Source organism: Sinocyclocheilus anshuiensis, unplaced genomic scaffold (assembly GCF_001515605.1).
Source record: "Sinocyclocheilus anshuiensis isolate Anshui unplaced genomic scaffold, SAMN03320099.WGS_v1.1 scaffold394, whole genome shotgun sequence".
Classification (NCBI taxonomy): Eukaryota; Metazoa; Chordata; class Actinopteri; order Cypriniformes; family Cyprinidae; genus Sinocyclocheilus; species Sinocyclocheilus anshuiensis.
This window is the reverse complement of record NW_015542343.1, coordinates 115,277-124,495: the sequence shown is the minus strand read 5'-3', so window position 1 is coordinate 124,495 and position 9,219 is coordinate 115,277. Positions and strand designations below refer to the sequence as shown.

The window sequence follows — 9,219 nt, the reverse complement described above, 5'->3', positions numbered from 1 at the left end:
GATGCAATGCTACATTTCTCCAAACCTGATGAAGAAACAAACTCATCCTAATCTTAAATGCATTATACAGGTTGCTTTGGAATACAAGTCGCAGAATATAAAAAAGTTGTTTCAGATTATTAAAAAAAATACTTATATTCCCGAAAAAATAAGGCTGTTTTTTTTTGACATTGTACACTTTTGATTCCACAACAAAACACCATTATGTGACTTCAGAAGTCACCTAATGTGATCATCATGAGACAAACGGCAGTGAAATCAGCATCAAAGTGTTCAATCATTTAACAAACTGCTGTCCAATTAACAAAAACAGACGAGTGTTAAATCACAGGCAGTGTCCTCGAGCTGAAGATGACTGGGTTTCATTGCACAGGATAAATAGATGCACAATCTCATATTGGAGCACAGATGCATCTCGGCTGACTCCAGAAATAAACCCGGCGCTTGCTGAAGTGTGACTGAACAGCAAAGCAGTTTCTGATTACAGGACAACGATTAAAACCACCCACAGCTCCAGATTAACCAGTCGCAGAAAATAAACATACGGAGCCATTCATAATCCACACACTGCATGGCAGAACTGTTCAATTGCTGTTTTCACATGAGCATTACAGCTTGACAATATTCAAAGCATAACTTAATATTTGATGCATTTGCTGTAAAACCAGTGATTTTCAAAATGTTTAATGTAAGAAGTAAAATACAATGAAAATCAAGTTAAAATAAATCACAAGGAAAGGATCCTGAACAAGCCTTTTTTCTTAAATAATAATAAAAAAAAAAACACAATAAAATAAATCTAAATTCACAATGTTGCTTAATTTTAATTAGCATGTGAATAAATATTAATATTTATTCTTTTTTTTTTTTTTTGTCCTGTGGACGCAATAATATTATAGCTTTTACTAATATTTTTAATTAGTTTCTATGTTTATATTTTCATTTATTTTTTATGAATGTAATTTTGTTGAGTGTTTGTCATTTTCATTTTTTTTTGTCTATACAGTTTTTAGAAATTTTTATATTTCAGTTTAAGTTATTTTATTACATCAGGTTAAACTAAAAATTTAAAAATGTTGCCTTAGCAACTAGCTGAAATAAAATCAGTTTTAATGTTATTTTAATATTTGATTTTAATCAGCTAACGCTTATTTTATTTCAAGTAACTAATTTTTTTATTTTTTCAGTTAACTATAATAACCCTGCTAAAAAAACCAAGAGATTAAAAAAAAAATAATTGACAAAGACCACAGAAGTAGTGAAACTGTTAACGTCAGCAGGTCTTAAAAAGGACATTAACAACAATCCTGTTGAATGAATACAAACTAGGTTAATATATAAAGGAAGGACAAAATCGTCACAAAATCTATCGTGGAGCCAAAAGTAACCGCAGGAATGATTAACGTGGAAAGCAGGACGGGCGAGACGAGAGATGCATGCGAGGCTGCAGAGCCTCATTTTCTCCTGGCAGGTCTCCTCCGGATCTGCAAACAGCAGCCATTTTCTCCTGAGCGGCGTAAAAACACGCGGTCGCATGAGACGAATGAACACGCAAAACTGAGAAGATGCCATTTATATGTGATGATTCACTTCTGCTGGTGAATGCACTGCATTTAAAACTGGACAAACCTAAGTCTAATAAAGCATAATATTGCATGTAACCGTGAGGGTTTTTAGGGCATTCAATAATGACTGTTTGTTATTGTCTTTCCAGAGCTGCTTTACAGCAGAATTGAATTTTGTTTGCATCATTGAATCACTATTTTCTTGTTTAAAGCTGCTCTGAATCAAATGTGGATTGTATAAAGCACTAAATAAATCAATGTGACTTGAATTAAAACCCTTTTAACTGCAGGAAAACATTGCAGCAGCCTTTCGAAATGTATTGCTTTAATAAAATGGTGGCAAAAAATATGATAATTAATACATAATAACAATTATTTAGTTCTTAAATGTAATATACAAATAATATAGCTCATAAATGTAGGCATATATGGTTGTCAAGCAAAAAATAAAAATAAAATAAAATGTTTAAGTCGAAGTGATAAATGATTCTGTTTTAAGTCATTTTAAGTTAAGTCTTATAACTTATTTTTAACTTGGAATTGCATTTAATATTTTTTTTTTTAAATAATACAATAAGCCCACATGACTTACTGTTATGCTGTGAAAATGTAAAATATTTATATAATTATTTATAATATATAAATTACCTATTAAATAATTATAATAAATAAAATAATTTTTGAATATAATTAAATAATAAAAATGTTATAATAAAATGAAATATTTTATATATATATACACATTGCATACTTTATTAGTGCACATTTGATGGCATTTCTTTAGGTGCTTAAATTTCCCTTATTTTAACTGTGATTGAAATTTAAGTTGCACAATTATTGTGGTTCTCTTAAATAATTGCGATCGAATAACTGTAATCAGATAATGTATTAGTAACTGTGACAGAGCTAATTATTGTAAATTTTGTAAATCACAGACAATTACACAACCGCGCCCAGAGGCAGATCAGCAAACGTAGGCTAATCTTTTTCACACAAAACCATTTAATGTAAATATTGAATTAAATCAAGCCAGTGACTAACTCAACAACTGCAGCCGATCTGAGCAAAGACAAGCTGCATTCATCTGCAGTGAGATTAACGATGATATAAACCTTAACGAAGTCTGAAAAAACAACACTGCCATGAAGACGCAAAAAACCTGAGTCACATATCACAGCCCTATCACGTCCAAACACACACACTTATATTAGACACAACATATAGTCTAACAGTATACATTGTTTTGTTTATTGTTTACAGTATTGTAGGACTCAATGATGTATATATACACATCTACATGCACACAAGAGTACAGTACAAGCAAAAATAAGTCACCAGGGCTGCATTTATTTGATCAAAAATGCTGTAAAAATGGTTAAATATTTTATAATTTAAAACAGCTGTTTTCTATGTGAAGATCTGTTAAACTGTAATTTATTTCTGTGATCAAAGCTGAATTTTCAGCATCATTACTCCAGTCTTCAGTGTCACATGATCTTCAGAAATCATTCTAATATGCTGCTCGAGAAACATTTCTAATTATTATCAATGTTGAAAACAGTCTTGTTTGTGGAAACTGTGATGCATTTTATTTTTCAGGATTCACAGATGAACAGAAAGTTCAAAGGAACAGCATTTATTTGAAATAGAAATCTTTTGTAACATTATAAATGTCTTCAACTGGCACTTACGAGCAATTCAACGCGTTCTTGCTGAATTAAAGTGTTTATTTCTTTTAAAAAATATCAATATTTCATCAGTTTTGTTGGAAAACTCAATGCAGCCGTTTACAGTACTCAACATTTGAAGTGGATAAAAATAAAATAAAAATAAAAAAGTTAATCAAAGTTGTCCTAAGACAAGAACGCATTTAGGTTTTAGGACAACTTTGATGAAAGGTTTTGATCCACTTCAAATGTTGACTACTGTAGTGTTTATAGAGTATATATAGTAGATTTTGTGAGCATGTCACATTTAGTTCATTAGATTTTTCTTTTTAAACAAAATAATAGCAAGTGAAATCAGTATCAACAAAATGTATCTTTGCAACGCAGAGGAAACACAGCTGCATCTGAAGTGGGATAGATATATTTACCCACCGTTTAATGCAGCTCTGAGGGACATGGCATGCTTTAACCTGCAGTTACAAATGCATAAATAATGTTTTCATACAAAAAAAGTTGAATACTGATATTTGAAATTATTTTAAAAAATACTTTAAATGTGAAATTAAAACCGCCAGTAGGTGGAAGCAAGTCACTGATAATAAGTGAGTCATTGCGATTGAACCGAATCATTTAAACGGTTGATTCATTCATTCATTTAATGCAGCTCTGAGGGACATGAATGCATTTAACCTGCAGTTACAAATGCATAAATAATGTTTTGATATTTTAAACATAAACCATTAAAAAGTGATGTTTGAAATTATTTAAAAAATGAAAAGTTACCTTAAATGTGAAATTAAAACCGCCAGTAGGTGGCAGCAAGTCACTGTTAATAAGCGAGTCATTGCGACTGAACCGAATCATTTAAACGGTTGATTCATTCAGGAACGAAACACCGTCACGTTTCTCAGAAACGCGAAACAGCGCTGTGGCTGTGTTTGGAATTATTTCTGTTGGCGAAACAGAACAAAAACAGGCAATATGGTGTTTAAAAACGTAAGTCTCTTAATATTAACTTTTTTTTTTGGAGCAAAAAACAGCGCTTGATCTTCGTGCGATATTGTTTAACTTTATGAAATGATATAAATATATACATTTTCTGCCCCCATATCCTGAATTTTCTGATCACTCTTCATGCATTTTAATACTGAATCATGCAGTGAAAGAACGCATACGCGCATTAGTCTAACCTAGTCTAATGTATGCGTGCACTCTGTAGGTGTGTTTTGTTTGATTTTCGCAATATACTCGATAATGTCAAAACGCACATCGTTAAAACAACAATTACGATAGTATCGCAAACTATATATAATCACACACCCCTATAACAAAGGCTATATCACAAATAAAGGCAGTTATTATTGGTTTTGGTATTGACATTTTCAAGTTAGGCTACTTGTCCGATTGGGCAAGTACATTTGTCTTTCACTTGCCCGTACAAAATATTCACAAGCGTTAATGTCGAGCCCTGACTGGTGTATATCACCAGCACAATGACCACATCAATATATCACACAGCCCTAAAGACAAGCCACAAAACACGACAATCATTTTGTCTTCACACGGTGTAGACTGTAGGCACTACAGTCTCTTTCTCCGTCTCAGAACGAGGCCATCTTGGCAGCTCTCTTTCAGACGGATTTGGATTTGCTCGAATCCTGGAGAAAATCCCAGGACCACAACTCTCTCTCTTCAATCCTGTTACCCATTAACTCCGTCAACCTGTAATGATTTACAAATCTAAAGCTATTTATACCAGCGGGACGAGCTGTAGCGTGGGAGTGGATGTGATCTCCGTATGAGGATGAATGGAGATTAGACATTAGAATCAGACCGAATGTAACCCATCTAACTCCATTCTTGCATTAACGATTCTCGCTCTGAAGAATATTTGGTCTATATATTGCGTTAACTATATACTTAAAACAATATTGTGAGTATTACTCTCTCAGCATATTTTATGTTTTATATTTTTATATTTATTTTCCCAAATTCATTTTTTTTCCCCACACAAATTCTCCAGGTTTTTCCAGGTTCTGTTTTATTTTTTCGATTTTAATTACCATTTTTTAAAGGGTTATATTAATGATAGTAATAAAAAACATGTCTAATTAATTGAAATCATACAATTTAGAAACAATTTATTAAAAGTTTACCAAAAACTAAATGTTTAGGGCCGTATGAAATTTGCTTTAATTTTTTTCAAAATTCTTTTTTTCCCCCCAAATTACATTTTATTTTTTTCTTGATTTCGTTTTAATGGTTTAGTTTAATATGAATAATCAAAAAGCATGCCTAATAAATTCAATTCATAAAACTTTTACAATTTAAAAACTTTTTTTACATTTTACAATAAACGGCACTATGAAATGTTTTATTTTTTCAGAAATTCTATATGTTGTCTGTTTAAATTTTTCTAGATTTATGACTTAAAAAAATACTAATTTATTTATTTATTTTAAGGTAATTAAATGAAGGCATAAATCAATTTATTTAATATTTTAATATGTAATTATTAAAAAAACGTAAAAATTCCTTTTATTTTTTGGGAAACAAAATGTTGCGTTATACTGCAAATTCCATTTTTATTACCAGATTCCACGATTGTGTCCACGTTTTATGCATTGCAGACAATGCAATCCCATAATGCACTGCGATGAGCTCAGTGGAAAAAAAAAAAAAGATGAATACGGAGAAGTATCAACCAAAAAAAAAAAGATATGTTTCCCAAAATCAGAAAATACAAAAGAAAAGCCTGATTCTCTGTAAGCCTGCAGTGATGAAGATGCTGCACATCCTACAAAAACATACATAAAAATAATTTTATTATGCAAAATAAGACAAGAACTCTCGTCTAATTCCTGTCTGGTTTCCTAACGAATGGTGTTAAAAACTCACCAGCTCTATGAATATTTAGAAAGGAGCTGTACCGTAGAGTGAAACCGCTTCAGCCGTAAATGTCCTGCTATCAAATGTTGTAAATATTGTATAAATAAACGGTCTATATATTGGCATTTTATCAGCCAGTCAACTATCCAGATATCAGCATTCGTCAAAACCAGTCAAGACAGACTGATTGTCAACTCTGTGAAAGAAGAATTATTATAATCAAAATTCTCATCGTAATTCATCGTCTGGAAAACAGAAGTGGGTGCGGAATCGAATGATGACAAAGTAGGCCTGGGCGATAAAACGGTATCGATATTTATCGACGGTACACCTTCTTCGATATCGATAGAAAACAGGTCACGAATTTGTGGAGGTTTATTCCGTTTCATTGCGTCACGTATGTTTTTAAATGCAGTCTGTGTGATCGGCGCTTCACCTATACTGCATGTCTTTGGATTATGGGGGAAACCGGAGCACCCGGAGGAAACCAACGCAGACACGGGGAGAACATGCAAACTCCACACAGAAAGGCATCCTGGCTCCGCCGGGACTCGAATCAGGAACCTTCTTGCTGTGAGGCAACAGTGCTACCCACTGAGCCACCGTGCCGCCCACTAAAAATTCTGTAAAAATTCTGCTGATTACTTGAAACTGTAAACTTTTGCACATTATTTGTAAAGCTTTGAATGGACTAGCTCCTCAGAACTTTGGACGATCACGTTCACTGCAGTAATAAAATTCTTGGCCAACTGATAATACCCAGAATACCAAAACCATCTGTGGACTATCCATCCATTTTATTACGCAATTTACGAAATTATATTTGATTTTTATGAGTTAATTTAGATGTAATGCACGTTTTTATAGTTACTTGCTAAATGCGCTGCATTATTTTGCTCATTGCGCCCTCCTGTGGCCTCGGGAGACAATTAGACCTATACAATAAAGACCTATTTAATCTGCATATAAAACATTAGAAATTAGATATTCGTTTAATTTGTATTGTGTTTGTTAAAACTAAAAATATTTGTTGTTTGTCTCAATAAATTGTGTTAACTATAAATACAGTGGTTAAATTTAAATTTTTTTTTTCTATTGCTCTGTTTTAAAAAAGGTTATAAAAATGTCAATAATTATTGATACCGAACGATATGAAACATTATATCGTAGATAGATTTTTTTAGCTATACCGCCCAGCCCTATGACAAAAATTCACTATTTTGAGTAAACTACCACTTTAAGGTCTGTGGGCAATTCAAGTACATATTTCACAAGTCATATTTAAAAAAATAACCAAACAAATAAATAAAAAAATGTTGAAAAAAAAATTAAAATAAACCATACTTTGCTTAAAAATAAAAACCAAGCCATTTTTACAGAAAAAAAAAAGACTCTAAATGAACATTTATATATATATATATATATATACAGCAGTCAGCATTTGAAGTGGATCAAAAAAGTGAATCAAAGTAAGACAAGACCAGGTATTGTTTTGGTTTTAGCCAGGACAACTTTGATTAAAGGATATTTTACACATTAATATACAATAATTTATTACTCAGTTCATTACATTTGAGTGATGCTGTCACAGGATTCAGAAGCTAAGTCACTGAGATCAACAAGTTTGAGAACACGACTCAAAGTCTGTTTTAGTGAATGTGTGCTTCTTAGTAAAGTGTAACAGAGAAGTGCACTATCTAGTGTTCACTAGTGAGGCCGGATCGGCCCCTCCCCCACCCTCCTCAGCAAGCGCCTGATTAAAGGATATTTTACACATTAATATACAATAATTTATTACTCAGTTCATTACATTTGAGTGATGCTGTCACAGGATTCAGAAGCTAAGTCACTGAGATCAACAAGTTTGAGAACACGACTCAAAGTCTGTTTTAGTGAATGTGTGCTTCTTAGTAAAGTGTAACAGAGAAGTGCACTATCTAGTGTTCACTAGTGAGGCCGGATCGGCCCCTCCCCCACCCTCCTCAGCATGCGCCGCCGAAGCTAACGGCTAATTTAAGCGTGTTTTACCACAAAAACAGCAAGAACAGAGCTCTATCGAGTGCACACTAATCTCCGAGGGCCTCGACAAACACAAGACACCGCGGAAATAAGACGTTAGCGGCGTTAAAAAGTTCATTTAATCACGAGTTTCTCCACATGAAATTTTCCAAACACTTCAGGAGACTAATCCACACTGGAGAAGCTCAAACGAGGGAAATATCGCGTATTCTTACCGTCAGGAATCAAGCTGCCGCTTCTCTTTCACTTCCACCGGGAATAACACCCTTCAACTTCAGTGTGCGAGCCGCGACTTCGCGCCCATCTTCGGTCGGATTTCCCCTCAGCGCTCGGCGGTAGTCCGTTAAAAGACCGACGAGGAACAACAAGCCAGGTCTCGTCTGCCAAAGCTAACGTTTAAGTGTGGATCCTGTGTGTTTTTAGGCAAGTTTCCTGTGTTTCTCACTGAAATGGAGCGTCGGAAGACTGTAGCAGCAGCGCACGCACTTACTATAGCAGAGCGATGCGGGCGGTGACCAATACCTAGAGAGCGCCCTACCTAGGCTACTACACTAGCGTACTACTCTTACGCATTCTGTTGTGTATAAAATGTGTACCGCGCACACATTAAATAATAGTAAGACGTTTTAGTGAAAATTGAATTAAAAATTGAAAAATTATAAATTTAGTATTTTAGACAATAAAGCATTTTATGCTTAAAAATAAAAACCAAGCCATTTTTACAGAAAAAAAAAAGACTCTAAATGAACATTTATATATATATATATATATATACAGCAGTCAGCATTTGAAGTGGATCAAAAAAGTGAATCAAAGTAAGACAAGACCAGGTATTGTTTTGGTTTTAGCCAGGACAACTTTGATTAAAGGATATTTTACACATTAATATACAATAATTTATTACTCAGTTCATTACATTTGAGTGATGCTGTCACAGGATTCAGAAGCTAAGTCACTGAGATCAACAAGTTTGAGAACACGACTCAAAGTCTGTTTTAGTGAATGTGTGCTTCTTAGTAAAGTGTAACAGAGAAGTGCACTATCTAGTGTTCACTAGTGAGGCCGGATCGGCCCCTCCC

The 9,219-nt window shown here is 33.5% G+C and overlaps 1 protein-coding gene across 1 annotated transcript in view; it reads right to left on the bottom strand.

Moving 5' to 3' along the window:
* LOC107691251 (transducin beta like 1 X-linked) overlaps nt 1–8,690 on the bottom strand; it is a 13,963-nt gene extending 5,273 nt beyond the window's left edge. The window contains exon 1 of the mRNA XM_016489756.1: nt 8,356–8,690. The gene's annotated coding sequence lies outside the window, so the exon portion shown is untranslated. The remainder of the gene's footprint in view (nt 1–8,355) is intronic.
* Nucleotides 8,691–9,219: the final 529 nt, after the last annotated feature.